Consider the following 17,021-nt stretch of genomic DNA (forward strand, 5'->3'; position numbering starts at 1 on the left):
AATAGAACACTTTTGTTTTTGCTCCTCCAGCCCTTGATTTGAAATGAATAATAAGGTGTTAAATATAAAACAAGCTGTACAACAGGTTTTTCGATCCTGAGGCTTCATGCATAACCAGGGACTGCGGGGGCGGGGGAATTAAAGGGGAACCTACCCAAATACACGAACCAGGACACAGCCAACCTCCAAATTTCACATTTCCCTGATTTTTTCAATGCAGTTTCCAAGCCAAGCAATGAGTAAAAAAAATATATATATGCATAGGGTGGGGTGTGCATACAAATGCATACAACAATGTGTATATTAGAAATTCACACTAAAATATTTATTAATTTTCAATGGGACTTATAAAGACGTAATTCACCAAACATGGGTGAAAATGAGGAAAACTGAGTTTAAGAATGGGGAAAATGTGTGCGAGAGAAAATGAAATGGACTGATTTGCCCATTGTGAGCAAAAGTGGTCATATTCACTAGGTGTGGTAAAGCAATGGCAGGGGGTGATTTGCCCACACATGAGCAAAAGTGGTCATATTCACTAGGTGTGGTAAAGCAATGGCAGGGGGTGTAGACTGAGCTATTTACAAATGTAATGATCAAATGGTATCACTTTGAATCTGCCTGAGACTCAAGAGATGGGTGAAGGGAGGCCCACCTAGACCTTTGCCATCATCGAGGAAACTAAGGGATACTAGAGGGCTGGACTCCTAGCTCTCATAAAGAACATCATGGAACATGAGGATAGTTGAATCTGTCCAATTGTGTTTCTTACCCCCCCCCCGCCCCCTTGCCAATCTTAAATTCAGTTCTCCACATTTCTGCATCAGTCTGAGGTGTGTTTCTTTTAAGTTCTCACAAAAATCTGTCAGCAGTTTTCCTGGTATACCCACTTTTGCATGTTATTTTCATGCATTTTGTATGCTGTTCTCAGGAATATGGGCATTTTATGCACTGTTTTCTCAAACTGATACATTTTTGTACATATTACAAAGTTAAAGTAGTGCATCACATAGTTAGAAGATGTGTGAATTTTGAAGGATAACTGCTTTTCAGTCCATATATCCTTTTGGAAAGTGTGAATTCAGTAGTTTCACATTAAAATTTCTACCCAACCTCTACCCTGCCACCACTCATTTGCAATATCCTTTCCCTATGTGAACCTGACCTTTTTCTATCTTTTCCTGCATTTTTGGACTGCAGCCTGCTGGCTGTAATTGGTTTGAAGGTTGCATGTTTTATCCAGTGATGGTTATTGTAATTTGCTGTGTTAGGTTATTTCATTTCCACTGAAGTAGTTGCAATGGATGGTTGTAATGGACGTGATAAACATTTTACTATAGTATAGCAACTGAATAAGTGTGCAGACAATACCCAGTTAGAGTGCTGATGCAGATTACTTTGTGAGCCCTTTTTATAGATTCCCAGGCAGTGCATACAATGTTCCACTCCTGCAGGCTGGAATGAAGAGTCTTGCAATCTGGCTGGGTAAGGTCAGGCAACTCTTCTGGTTGGGGTTCTACTGCAGAATTTTTACAATCTCACTTACAAAAGGAGTCTAATCCGAACCAATTTGGTCAGTTTCAATCCAAACAAAGACATGAGATGCTCAGAGGAAAACGGTGCCGCTCTCTTTGTTCTGTTAATGATCACAATGAAAGGAAGACTGCATGCTGTGAGCAGCATACACTTTTAATGCTATTGCTGTCATGAATTTTGTGAGTTCAAAATAATTGCCTAAACAGCTGCTTCAAGAAGCACTTATTTCAAAAAAAAACAAAACAAAAAAAACGACAAGCCCTGGATGTCTGGCTTGCTGCAGAGAATGGAAAGGTGGCAGAATGTGATGGCTGAATACCTGGGAAGCAGCGGAAATAAGACAATGAAGCTGCACTAAGAGGAAAGGGGGAATCACATATTCAGATTCTGTGGGAAAATACAATGAGGTCCACTAATCACTATGCATGTCACTGGGATAAGCAGCGCATGTTTACTAAAAAACATTCTGATGCCCCTATTGCTTAGGATCAAGTTACCTCAATGACTACCTTCTACAAGAAGAGCCTGCCCATGCAGTAAGACCTTCAAAAGATATTCTTCTTTGCATCCCACCTATATCTGCAATGTATTTGGCGGAGTCACAGGAGACGGCCTGCACCTATGCCCCTGAAACTTCCTTTTACAGGGAGGCCTGTATAGCCCCATCATTGATATCCTTCCATCAGCAGGCAAAAACCTTCCTATTTAAGCAGGACTTTTGCCAGCTCGTCTGATTATTTCCTTGCTACTTGTTAGTAGTTTCAGCTTAATTGACTGCTGGTTTTCTTATCTGCTTTCTGCATTTTTTGAGATATTATACTTTGGTTTTATGTTTTATTGTGGTTAGCCACCTTTGGCACTGGGTGCAAGAAAGTGAGGTATGGATATTAGTATTGGTCTAGTCACTGGCTTTCTTCTATAGGGAATGTTTCTGAACATACACAGAGAGTACTTAACTGATTAACAGAGTGCAACAAAATGAAGCCCAACACTTTGTCCCCTTCAGAATCCCTTCTCCACCAGAAAAAGATGAATAACACACCCCTGAGCTGATGCACAAAAATGATATTTTCCTCTTGATTTCATTCTTTTCTTACATTAACTCAATAGGGGAGACCCTTCCAATTCATACCTCTTTAACTCCCTTCCATGGGCACCCTGCCTATGTGTAAAATGTACAAAAGGTCAGGACCGCAGATGATTGTCACTTACGTTCTGACTTCTGCCCCACTGCCCTTGGAATAAAACATAAAATTGGACAGTTGTGAACAATTGCTTGCCTTCTTTCTCATTGGTCTTGGGGAAAATCTGCTTCTCCTCTTCAAAGATACAGCCTATGCCATCAGCATTAAGAAAGATGCTTCATGTTCACATGTAAATGACTAAAACCAATTTTAGGATCTTTATCAAGTGTTAGTGCTAATTAGACAAGGCTGGTTATCTTTTATTTTTAATGCAGCATGCCGCTTTTATTTTAATTACATGAAGCCTTTAAATAAAATACTTTAAAACAAAGGTGTCTATTGGCAACCATTCCAGATCATCTCACTCACTAGTTTTAGCCCTTTGTCTGTACTGCAAACATTTAAGGCAAGATGGGGAACATTTTTCTGTCTTGCCAGCAGTGGGCAGGGCCAGAGGCAAAAACAGCCAGGGCAACTAATGTAAATGTTACTTTTGTACAATAGCCTAGTTTATTCTTGCATATTCCTCTCCATCCTCCATCAAGGGATGCAAGAATTCAATGACACATTTCCACTAGGCAAAAACATTCAAGGAAACATTACACAGTGCTAGAGGAAGGGGTGGGGGGGGAGAGAGAGAGAGTCATGGGGAGAATGGGTATGGCTTGGGGGAACCCAGATGACCAGACAAAGACTTCTGAGTGGTCACCTTCAGGCCCCAGGGCTTTAAGCTCTCTCCATCATGGTTTAAGTAAAGGAAGGTAAAAATAGGAATTTGCATGGTCAGATCAGTGGTCTCACTAATAGTAGTTTCCTATTTTAAGGTTAATCTCCACAGCTCTTAGGTGTCCTTGGCTTGAAGCAAGGCAGCAAAATGGGAGGTGGTGGTAGTACTTAGTAATTTCTAGCACCTCAGCCTGTTTGCCTTAGAAAGGAGTAAAGACAATTGGCCCTTTTGTTACACTGAACATTTTATTTTATTTAAAACAACAGCAGGTAAATTGTGAATGCTACAGATGCCATCTTAAACAGAGAGAGAGAGAGAGAAAAGAAATTGTTCTCCTAAGATGGTGCCTCTCATCTCCCAGCATGGTTCAAAATTACTGTTTTAATCATATGCACATTTAGGCAGGTCTAATTGAATGATTAAAACACATGTCATTAATTAAATAAGATTCCATTAATCAGGTGACAGTCCTAATAATAAACAAATGCAACCATGCATATTTGTGCAGAGATAATGCTAGGCCAAGGAAGAGGAAAACTGAGGCTCTCCAGATAGTATCATCAGCTCCAGCTAGCATGTCAAGAGGTCATGCATTATGGGAGTTGTAACTGAACCCATTCTGTAAGTGAAGGTTTTCCAATCACTGCCAAGAAGATCTTCACCTCTTATACCCCACACTTCCCGATTTAAAAACCGGGCTCAGGGTGGCTAACAGCAAATATAAAACATTGGTTAAAATGTAACTTAAAAACAGCATAAATACAACATAAATGCAGCATCAATGTCAATAAAATTCAAAAATTCAGGGGTCATTTTGGAAGGGGGGGGAACCCCAGTTAGTAAACATCAAATGATCACCAGGGCTAACTGGCCAAGTTGGTTCTACTAGGGCCAGCAAGCAGACCCGGGAAGAGTTTAAATGTGGGGTCCCAGAAGGGTTTCTGGGAAAGGGAAAATGGAATAGAGGATCAGGCTAATTCAAATTGCAGGCAAGGTAGAATAGCTCTGTCTTACAGGCCCTGCGGAAGGAGATCAAGTCCTCATAGGACAGAGCGTTCCACCAGGTCGGAGCCATCACTGAGAAAGCCCTGGCCCTGGTGGAGGATAGTCTGGCTTCTTTAGGGCCCGGGACCTTTAAGCTATTATTATTCATGCACCTTAGGGTCCTCTGCAGGACATACCAGGAGAGGTGGTCCCATAAGTACGAGGGTCCTAGGCCGCATAGGGCTTTAAAGGTCAAAACCAGCACCTTAAACCTGACCCGATACTCCACCGGGAGCCAGTGCAGCTGGTAGAGCACTGGGTGAATATGCTCCCATAGCAAGGACCCCATGAGGAGCCTCGCTGCAGCATTCTGCACCCGCTGGAGTTTCTGGGACAGTTTCAAGGGCAGGGTTGCACTCCCCATATCTCTTTCCCAACTGATGCACTGAAGCCTTTAACTGGCCCTAACTGGGCATTCAGTCGGTACTGTATTTTTTAAAGTCTCATTCATTTCAGCCGGTTTGAGAATGCAGCACCCTTTGTGTGCATGCTGCGGAAATAAAACATTCCTAGGATAGTGTATTACTGTTGAGTTTGGCAAATTAGGTTAATAATCAATCCCAGTTCAACTGCTATGAAAGACTGGAACAGGGCTGGGATCATCCTTGAATGGGACCTCTATCTTAAAAGCAAGCACAAGTGCTTTTAAGATAGCTAGCTAAGCAAACTCGTGTTCTTTGATAGGACGACCAGGTCTGTGTGCTTGTGTTGTATATCTTCAAATACAGGCAGCAGCTTCATTTCCATTTAATTGCTTCCCACAGTAGATTCTGAACAAGTAGCAGCTTCTATTTAGTATAATTATATATATTTTTGCATGCAGTTTGCACTGTGAAATCTCACAGAAATCTGTAGTTGTCAATGGAGTGCAAGTATTTAAAACCACATGCTTGAAAGAAGCAAATCAAAGTTTTTAAGCAAGTGGAAACAACTCAATTCATGTGAGAGAGCCAAGCTGGAGCTCATGTACTAGGGACCTTTTGCACCATTAGGCATGATTGGAAGAATTGGTGAATATTCAAATTTTGGAATGTGATAAATACCTGCGTTAGCTCAATGAAAATATTACAGAACAGGGCACAAGCTTCTGAATTATCCAGAATTCTTAATCAGGCTCAATGGTAAACTGAGCAATTGCAGTGGGATGGAGGGGGAACGTGGTTGATGCTAAACAAAGTAATATTTTACAACTCCTTTAAATATCAATTTTTAAATTGTTACAACCCACATTGAGACCTTATGATGAAGGATGGATAAGAAATTAAGCAGCAGCATCACCAGCTCTGCATCAAGTCACAGTCTCAAGATGGAAAGGGAGAGGAGGCTGCAGATACTCAAAGGAGCTTTTATGTGCTAGGGAGGTATCAGGTCACACTAAGGCTTCCTGGGAACAAGAAGCATTAATAATGGCTGGTGTCCAACGTCTGAAAGTACAAAAGCTGGTTGTTACCTAGGTCTGTTTCTTTCCTTTGGACATAATGCACAGGTTCCAAAGGCAGAAAACAAGAAGCCTGAGAAACAAGGCAGCAAAGGTGCAGGCTAATTTTAGGTGTTGCGCCAGGGAAATTGTAGGTGTTATGTTATGCAAAAAAAGGAAAGGAAAACAAACAGAGAAAATTAGGTACTTTTCTTAGCAGTTGGAGGAATACTCCCATACAGAATAAAGTGCCATTTTCAAGTGCTAAAAAAATATCATTTGAGACTATAAGTCATGGGGTGTTCAACATCATCTCCAGGACCATCAGTTCAAGAAAGGGTGGGCTGGTACACTAGGAGGACCCATGACCTCTTTCAAGATCACAACCCCACACAACACTCACATTTACTTTATTGTTGGATAGAGCTCCCTTTCGCCCAACTATCAATGGTATTGTCTGTCAATGATGCTACTGATACATCTGGAAAGCTGTTGGGCAAAGAGGAATAAGTTCACCTCACCCTTCTTTGCAATCCAAGCCTTTGTAATTCAGGCCAGATCAGCATCTTCATCCAGGATTAAATCCTGGATAGCAATGTTTTGTTGTTTTGTTTTTACTGTTCATTGACCTGGCATTTATGAGCAGCACAACATACCGGTAACTGACAGATTACTGACATGTCTGCCGTGAGCCATAGGAGTGGGTGAAGGATTGGAAGGTGGGATATCATGATATGTCTAATTTGTCTTCTCATCATGTGATGCATCAGTCTCTACTACCATATCTTCTCCTGCCCAGGATTCTACTGATATGAGCATCCATGCACTCCATGATGCATCTGCATCTGCTAAACCAAATCCCTTCATCTGCCCCAGTTGCAACAAATCATGTCTTTCCTGTATCAGACCCTACAGCCACATCAGGTGCTGCAACCTTCCAACAGTTTGAATTCACCCCCAAGGCACACTCCTCCATTGTCTCCCGAGGCAAATGGATGCCAACAGCAGCAGCACTCCAGTCTTATCTACCTAAATCTCTCTCCCTGCCCTACACCACATGTTTGACAGACAAACTTAAAGGCCCAAAAAATAGAATATTAAAGTGAGAGAGAACTGAAAATCAATAAGTGTAGGAGATAGGTTTTGAGGTCTCATAAGATTTAGGCTCTCTAAAGCCTAAATGGCAATCCCAACAACCCCATCCCAATGTCACATACTCCTTATCATCTTGCTTGCCATGAAATGGACCCTGAAAGCTCCTGGCTTCCACCATTACAATGGTGATAGCCAGTGCTATTTTGCTAGAAAAAGAGGTGCTCAAAGTTACAATGAATTCCTCCCTTGCACTCTTATAATGGTAACAGCACCTACTTGAGAGCTGTCATATCGGAACTGAGTTCCAGCGATTTCCAGCTGAAAAAAAGGCCCCAGCTGAAAAAGCAACTTGGGCTGGTGAGATTGTTTAAGGCTAGAACTTGTGGGCCATGCTGTTGCATCTTACTCTTGCTTTTTCCTGACTCCATATGCAGAAAGAAGTTAATGGAAATGTCTTCTCCTTAGTCTATCATCAAAAAGAAAGTGTGCTACATTTGATAGGAGGAGGGGGGGGGAATCTTCCTTTGGCTATCTTTCACCAGCAAGTAAAGACATTTTTATTCCAGAAGGTCTTTGCCTGCTAACTATCGGTTGTAAAGTTCAGGTTTTATCTGTGGTCTCTGCCATTGATGTATCTTTAATGTTGTGTATTTAATAGACTTTTATTGTTGTATTTTTATTGTGTTTTTTATGACTGCAATTTTTAGATTGTTGTAAGCCACTCCGAGTAGTGCATTCCACAGGCACTACAAGGGCAATATAGAACTCTCCAAACAAATTAACAAATAGCTGGATTTGGTGCTGGTGCCCCAGATACAGCTTATGCTCTAGCCGGGTCGCATAGGGAAGGAAATTCACATCTCCAAAGTCTGTGGCTTTCTGGGGCTCTTGATTCCCCTCATTATTTGTGTAGCTCCTAAAGGTTGTTTCATTTAAGTCTCCATGGCAGCCTTCATCAACCTGCTTCACTCCAGATGTTCTGAATTGTAGCTCCCATTATTCTCAGCCATGTTGCCTGAGGCTGATGGACACTGCAGTCCAAAACATCTGGCAAGCACCAGGCTGAGAAAGACTAGCAGTAGAGATTAGTGAATTTCAGTTTCTCACAGTTTCTCATTTAATTTTTTTTAAAAAAATCTCAAGTTCAGTTCTCTGCATTTGCACAACAGCTTGTGATTATTATTTTTTAAAGTGCTGCCGAAAATTCATCAGAATTTTGGTGCACAATTCTTTTAACATACGGTACAATCAATCAATCAATTTATTTATTGCATTAGCCCTATGGCCATAGCACATAGTAAAAGACCAGGCAGTAGCCTGACACAATTATACAAAGAATACAACAGATACAGTTAAACAACTGGAAGTAAAATCGTACTGGATAAAACAAATAAAATAAAAAGCACTAGCAGGCGTGACGACAGTGTCCATGTTGGGAATATACATAAGATTAAGGCTAAGGGAAGTTGGCCAAAAAGGTGGTCCTGAGTTTCAGGGCCTGTAATATGTAGATGGCCACTCCACGTGAAACCAAGGGGTTGGCATCCGCCAGAAGATATTTCATGCAGTCATCGTCCCTGACGATAGTCGGTGGTATTAGAGGGAGAAGCCTAGATCTTATTGAGGCATATAGTGGGCAGTAGAGGAAGAAGTGAATAAAGTCTTCTATCTTTCCATTGTTGCATGGGCAGAGTCGAAGATCCAGAGGGGTATTGGAAAATACACCCTGTAAGAATGCTGTGGGAATGGCATGAAATTGAGCCAGTGTAAAGGCCCTTCTTAGCGTAGGATCCATCAGATCACTCAGATAGTGGGCCAGAGCTCTAACTGCCTTCACGCAAGGGAACCACGTGGAGAGTCTGGCCGCATTAGATAGTTCTTGATCAAGGGCAGCCTCCCTAGCAAGAATCCAGTCGCGAATTTTGTCCTTGTCCCATGAGGATAGGACGGCGAAGTCTGGAAGGGAGTAGCAGTGACAAATGGACTCCATGCCTCTTGACCAGGTGCTGCTGCTGGTGAAGGCTAAGAAGGCTTGTTTGGCTAGTAGAGAATTTGGAGTTTCAGCAAGCGATTTGTAGAAGGTAATTGTCCTGATATGGGCTCTTGCTACGATGGATGATAGGCCCAGTTCCATTCTCAGTTGAGCCGCCATTGTCCCATTAGGGAGGCCCAAGATTTTTCTTGCCAATAGGTTTTGCATACGGTACATGTTTGTATGTAACGTACACATTTTTGAAAATCAATTTTCCCTAATAAAATACATTTTCTTATGTTATTTTCACGAATATATACACTGTATGTACTAAGATATACATTTATATAGGCACACTTTACCCTGGTATGTGTATTTTGGTACACATTACTTAGCCGGGAAACTGCATTGCAAAATTCAGACAAATGCAAATTTCAAGGGATATCTGTGTTTCAGCTCTCAGAAAGTAAGAATTGAAAAGCTTCATCTTTAAATGTGAATTGTATCAAATTTTCCCCTCATGCCCAGCTGGTCCATTACTAGCTGCTATGGACCAATTAACAAGATTCATCCAACAAGGGAACAAAAATGATACTCTTCGTAGCATTTCTTCTACAGGTTTTTTTTTTGGGGGGTGGAATCACTTTATGGTGGTTATTGTCAGTTCATATAAATTATATTGAACAGAATTTTAGGTTAACTTGTTCAGATTTACATGACCCAATATATGTGTGTGTGTGTGTTCAGTGAGAAAACTGCCAGGCAATATCTGAGCTTCACATCAGTTTCTGAAAGCAATGTCAGTGAAATGTTGTGTCCTCTTGTTCAGATTTTAACATTCAGTGATTATTGACCACGATCCATAATAAATGTGAAAAATCAGCATTTGTAATAGGATTTTCTTATCTCTATAAAGCATATCGGACATGCAGTAGTGCATCACTGTTTTGATTTACATCCATTTCGGTGCATGAATACAAATGTTCCAAGATTTTTTTTTTATGTGCTGCTAGTCCTTGCTGCTTAAAGGAGAAACAGACCACCACCACCCCACGTTTTTATTAGCAATTCTACTGAAGCAGAAATCTCAACCAATACAGATCCAGAATCACACTACACTGCAGGAGCCTAAGGATTTCTAGCAAAAGAAATATGCACTTATACTCAGAAAATAATATGGTTCATCAGGATTGCAATTAAGAGTAGCACTACAGTAATTTACCCTACATGCCTTGGTAATATTTTGAATAAAGCTTTTACTTTCTGGCAGTGTAACATCTTGCCTCTCTAGTTCTTTGGGTGCTTATTAGTCTTTCTGAATATTGGTTTTGTAAGTGTGCATACCACATTATTTGCAGAAGAAATTCACAGAGTGAAAATTCATTGAGTTTTCAAACCTTCTTCCTTTGGAACAAAACCTTCAATTTACCAGGTTCTGTGGATCAAGTAGTCCAGGTCCAAGCAAGTAAGAAGCATTATCACAGTTCAAGGACACAGTCCAGCCAAGGAGGGTACATAGCAGGTCTGTGGGAGTGTGGCCAGGTAAAATTCAAAGGGTCAAACAGAGAGGCATTGTGGTCTCATTTGGACCACAGGCCTGAAGTTCCCCCTTATGATACAGAGGAACTGCACAAGTCAACAGTCTTGTGGAGATGGGAAAGCATGCAGTTGCCCTATTATACCTCCCCCCCCCAGAAAGTAAATAACCTGTTAAACTGCACCAACATCTTGCAAGCCCTAGAAACAGAAGGTAAAATGACACATAGTGGCTGCTTATTAAGGTAAGAATTGCAGTGCTTTGCACTTCTGATCAGGGAGGCATGTTGCTGTCTCGAAAGATTCAAAGAGAACTGAACATGTTGGTTGTAACCTAAATATCTCTAAATGGTCTGGGACCAAGTTGCTTCACAAATTGTTATCTCCTGTGATACGGGTACAGTTCAGGTCAGCAGAGGTGTTGTGAAAGCTGGCAAGATGTTGATTTAAGTGTGAAAAGGAGCTGGGAAGAAGCCTACTTTTACTGTCAGTTGGATGAAGGAGCAGGGTTACATTCTTTTTATATATCTACAAAAGAAATCGGTCTCAACTGCTGCCGCAGCAGGAACACTGAGTAACTGGGCTGAAGGACTTTGAATGAGACAGTTTGGGAAGATTCCACTTCCCAGCTCTTTTCTCATAGAATTGTATATTTGGAGGAGGTGTTGCAGGCCATGTGGTTCAAGCCTCGCCCCAATACATCCCTAGACCATCCCCTGGTGACTGATTTCAGCTTACAGACCTCCAGAAAATGAGAACTCCCACCCCTTGATTATTGTTTCCATTCTCAGACTATTCCTCTTACAGTTAAGAAGTTTCTGCCAAAAGTCAACCCTCCTGTAAGTTATATTATTATACTTAATAGTTGTTTCCTTTGGGGAAACAGAGGACAAGTGTTCACTCACTTTAAGTGGCAGCCCTTCAGGGATTTGAAGAAAAACATGCACTACTGCCAAGTAAGAATGCATGAATTTGTTAATTTTAGTTTCACTCAGTTTCACATTGTTCGAGTTTTAAATTCCATTCTCTACATTTCTATATCAGTTTGTGATTTTTAGAAACAAAAAACGGTCCTCATTAGCATTCTATTGTGAATTTATCTTAATATACATACTTCTGTATACAATTTTGTCTAATATACTTTTTTGCAATTCCCCCCTAAAATAAAGAATCTTTGGTGTTGTTTTCACCAATACATGCATTTTTATTTCCCCTTTTTTGGTATGCAATACTTGGCTGGAGTCAGGAGTGCCAGCTTGGTCCTACGACCATGGGTGCCCAGGGTCATGGGTGCCATGCAGCATATATGGCCCTGGCAGCAAAATTTGTGGCTGCCTGGCCCCTTCATGGGGAATTTTATCGGTGCTTGGGCAGCCATGGCCCCATAAAGCCGGCACTCATGGCTGAAGTACTGCATTGGAAAATTCTGAAAAAAGATGAATTTTGGAAAATGGCTCTGTTGCCATTTTTGTATTGCTTTGGAAAATGTGAATTAGGTAGATTCACCATTAAATGTACCTGATTTCTACCCCACCCCTATAGCCAGTTAGGCCCATTCACCCATCCACCTACCTGTTCATTTGAACTTTTTGGCCTAAATGCAGTACCGGTACTTTGCATTGTCTCTTGAGTTTCATCCTAGTTTGTCATTCTGTCAAGATCCTTAAAAAAAATTATTCCTGTTTTCTAGGGTGCTAGCTGTCCCCTTCAGCAAATACTCCAGCTCTTTATTTCTTCGTTCCTGCCCTTGCAGTAACGTGGATGAGAGGGAGGGCTAGGCACAGTAGGCCTAGCTTCTGATGCTAGTAAATCATTAGCTCTCTGCTGGCTTATTTAGAATTCCCTGCAATCACAGAATGGGGATTATATCCTTTACTGCTGGGCAGTGACACAGCGCTTACATTCTCTGTTGTAGGGAAATTAGAAATATTTGTAGTCTGTGTAGCTTGAGGAGAAATGTAATGCTGCACATTGTGCCATGATATGTGATAAGAGCCCAAGTGAATGATGCCTGAAGGCCCCTTCAGACTGGTGGGGGTTTTTTTGTGGATGTTTTCTGCAACATATCATTTCAGCAGGAAACCTATGAGACATACACAGATTGGACACAAAGCAGTATGCCCACCCCAAAACTTTTGCAGGCAGAAACAGTATTGAAAGTGAGATTGCAGATAACTCTCTGGCTATAATCATGAATACGGATCATGGATGCACAATAAAGAGGATGTCAAGAATGGCAGTGATTGTCAATGTATTATTTATGTGTTTGATTTTATTTCTGGATCTCTGTTCTGGATCTCAGGGTGGTGCATGAAACACATAATACAGATAAAAATTGATAATATAAGTCAGACCATTAAACCAAATTCCACAGCAGCCTTAAATTATAATATCCAAGTAAACAACTTTGCTCAAATGCCTACATGAAAACATGGTTTTAAGTAGATTTCTGAAATTCATCAGTGAAGCAGGCAGTCTCTAGAGGAAAGATGTTCCACTACTTGACATGATAAAGAGAAAGACATAACTTAAGCTGGAGAGAGTAACTATCCAACCATATTCCAGAGCTTTTTTAAAAAAAGGAAAAGGAAAAGAAAAGAAACACACACACATAACAGGATATGGCTTGGACCTTGAAACCAACTAGCATTCCCACCTGTCCTGTATAATATAGGATTGTCCCATTTGCATGTCGAGGTTACCGTCCCAGCTCCCCCCAGTAATTCAGACATGACACATTATTTTGGTTTGGGTTTTTGGCATAATTTTGGCCACAACTTTATTTAAATACAGCCAATGTGAATGGTTGCTTAGGCATTGGTCCCGACTACTGTCCCCCCAGCCATGGGACAGCTGACATTCGCTTTTGAGGGCGAAGTCAGAAAAGGGTGAACACCTAAGGCAGAAGCGGAGTCGGGCAACGACCCAGGCTTCTCCCCCAAATGCTCCCTAGGACTCCGCTTGGCCCAAGCCTCCCACCACTGGGTATGGACAAAAGCAGAAAGAGTCCCTGGATTCTTTTAACAGAATACCCTTATTTTCAGGGGTAGGCCCAACCAATTTCCTACCCCTGCCCCGCGCATTCAGAGGTAGGCCCAGCCTATCCATACCTCTGAAGCAGCGTTACTAGGGGCAGGCCCAGCCTATCCTGACCCCTAGTGCAAGCAAATTTATACCAATGCCTAACCGCCAACCTTACAAGTTGTGACGATTTGCTACGTAGTAGGCAAAACCAGTGACAAAAGCCAATCAGCCACCGGATAAATTCCTACCAGGCTCCCGCTTCAAAGCAGACAACCCCATGACAGGCATAGCAAGGTCAAGCAGCAAAAGCGCCGTTCCCAAATTAGGGAGGGCGGGCGGGAGATCCGTTGCACACCGCAAAAGTGAAACCAAAGTTTCACAAACTTAGGTTATAAAGGCAAGAACTGTCAATCAACCAACTAGCAACATGCTAAACTCCCCAGCAACTTGCCTTAACCAATCCTAGCTGTGGCCAGCCCAAAACCCCCTCCCATCAACTTGGAGCTGCTCCTTTAACCCTTCTGCAACCCGTGCTCTCTTCAATGGGAGAACACGCTTTGCATGTCGAGGTTACCGTCCCAGCTCCCCCCAGTAATTCAGACATGACACATTATTTTTGGTTTGGGTTTTTGGCATAATTTTGGCCACAACTTTATTTAAATACAGCCAATGTGAGTGGTTGCTTAGGCATTGGTCCCGACTACTGTCCCCCCAGCCATGGGACAGCTGACATTCGCTTTTGAGGGCGAAGTCAGAAAAGGGTGAACACCTAAGGCAGAAGCGGAGTCGGGCAACGACCCAGGCTTCTCCCCCAAATGCTCCCTAGGACTCCGCTTGGCCCAAGCCTCCCACCACTGGGTATGGACAAAAGCAGAAAGAGTCCCTGGATTCTTTTAACAGAATACCCTTATTTTCAGGGGTAGGCCCAACCAATTTCCTACCCCTGCCCCGCGCATTCAGAGGTAGGCCCAGCCTATCCATACCTCTGAAGCAGCGTTACTAGGGGCAGGCCCAGCCTATCCTGACCCCTAGTGCAAGCAAATTTATACCAATGCCTAACCGCCACACGAGCTACCCCAAGCTTGCCGCCAACCGCTCACAGTCCCAATCCAACCTTTAGTCCCTCCGCAATATCCTCCAACAAGATATCACTCCCGCGGGAAGAAAGGTGGACTCCATCAGCCCGATAGAGCTGACCTGCCCAAGCGTAAATCCTCGGGTGCCTAATAGCGACCCCCCCAAATCCAGGACCCTAGCCGAAGCTACCGCGTTGACACACTTCCTGGCCTTCTCCGTACCCTGCGGGCGGAAACTGCCCCGCCATTCCCGCCTCTGGAGCCAGTGAGACCAAAACAGCTTACAATCAGGTACCAGCGACCTCAAAACCCCCAGATCCCTTTGGATTGTGGAACGTAGAGTAAGGCAGTCCACAGCTGGCAAATCGTTTTCCCCCAAGTGCACCACGATGGCGTCAGGGCGGGCCTCCCCATTCAAACGATGCTGGATTAAAGGTAACAGTTCACACCAGCGCATGCCCCGCCTGGCCATCCAAGAAACCTGCACATGTGGGGGGAAGCCAAGCCCTGCTCCGAGGCCAGATTCCTCTGCACGAACTCCAGCCCAGTGGACAATGCTGTGCCCCACAATCCAAATCCGGGTGGCCGCTACACCTGGGGGGTCAAAAGAAAAAATGTAAGTTCCGGAATTAACGCCGCCTCCTCACGTAGCCTCTGTAAGCCTCCGACTTCCAGCGCCCCATGTTCTTAATACGCGCTACAGACAAACCCCAATGTGCGGCCGTGGTTGCGGCGCCAATGCGGAAAGAATGGGGGGCAAATCCGACTGCCGAAACGCCGCAGGCAGCGATTGTTTTGCGCATTACCCTAGAAAACTGCTGGCGCGTCAAGGGCTGCCCGTCAGCATGGATCAGCAAGGGACCCTCGCCCGAGGGCCTGACGGCCAAATATCTGGCCAAGTCCTTCACTGGACAAGGCCCACCCTGCCCTGTGGCTGGCAATGCCATGACCGTACCCCTTCCCAACTGGTCGGTTTTTGAGCTACGAATTGTCAAGGTCACCTCAGCGTCAGATAGGCTGGCGTCCTGATAGAGCAAGCCCCTGTTAAGCCTGGTTGCGAATGTTTCCAAGAGCACTTCTCCAATACGCAACGCACCAAAAAAGGTCAGGGAGAAGGCCGCAGCAAAAAGCCGGGCCTCATATTTAGACCAGCAAATAGCACGCAAAGCAGAATGCACGCTGGTAAGCAGCTCAAATGAAATGGGCCGCCTTGCGGCCGCCTGGGGAGTGTGAAGCCTACCCCAGCCCTCTAATGCTCTGCGGACCACAAATTTAGCGCAAGGGTCCGAATCAAAAAGGGCCTTAGAGAAGAAGGAAATGGCGGCAGCCTGCAATTTTATGGTCCGAGCCGCTCTCCCCTGTTGGAAAAGGTGCGCCAGGTACTGCAGCACCTGGGAAGATGATGGGCGCAACTCCACCCCCACAGCCACCGACTCTCGGTGAAATGCCAGGAAGTCCTTCCAGGCCTTGTCGTATGACCGAAGGGTGGAAGGGGAAACAGATGCCGCTACTCCCTGCCAAACTACATGCTGCCAATGCTCCACAGGTAAGCCGGGAAGGGTTCCGGGAGCAGCTGTGCGTCCGGGGCGAGCGACCTGAAGCGTTCCATCTGGAAACGGGACAGGGGGTCAGCTATCTCGTTAGTGACCCCAGGCACAAACCGTGCCGAAAATACAATATTGAACCTGAGACAGTGAAGCACGAAAGCCCTGAGGAGGGCCGATACCCTGGGCGAGCGCGAGGACTGCTTTGCGAGAATGGTCACAACCGCCTGGTTGTCAGACCAGAAGCAGACACGCCGGTCCCTGAAGTCCTCGACCCAAATATGCACGGCAACGGCTATGGGGAAAAACTCCAAAAAGGTTAGGTCACACGTGACTGCCTCCCCTTGCCAGGTTGTAGGCCATGCCTGCGCGCACCAGCGCCCATTCCAGTAAAGGCCGAAGCCCAGGGACCCTGCTGCATCTGAATGCACCTGGAAGTCGGTGTGGAGGTTCCACACGTCCTGCCACAGTGACACTCCGTTGAATTCCTCCAGGAATTGCAACCATACCTTCAAATCAGCCTTCTCTTCCTTAGGCAGTCTGCGCCTATGGTGCGGGCTGCGCATTCCCGCTGTCAGCCTATACAATCGTGAACAGAACGGTCGGCCGGGAGCCACCACCCTACATGCGAAATTAAGGTGCCCCAGCAGTGACTGCAGCTGCCGAAGAGTCACCTTCCTCAAGGGAAGGAGATCAAGAATGACCCATCGCAACGCCGCCAACTTTTCCTCAGGTAAGCGGGACGTTTGGGCCACTGTATCCAATTGGATACCCAGGTAAGTGAGCTGAGTTGCGGGGCCCTCCGTTTTTCCTGCGGCGAGAGGCACTCCCAGTTCCTCTGTCAGGGCCTGAAAGGCCCTCATGAG

This window comes from Lacerta agilis, chromosome 9, assembly GCF_009819535.1.
Source record: "Lacerta agilis isolate rLacAgi1 chromosome 9, rLacAgi1.pri, whole genome shotgun sequence".
Classification (NCBI taxonomy): Eukaryota; Metazoa; Chordata; class Lepidosauria; order Squamata; family Lacertidae; genus Lacerta; species Lacerta agilis.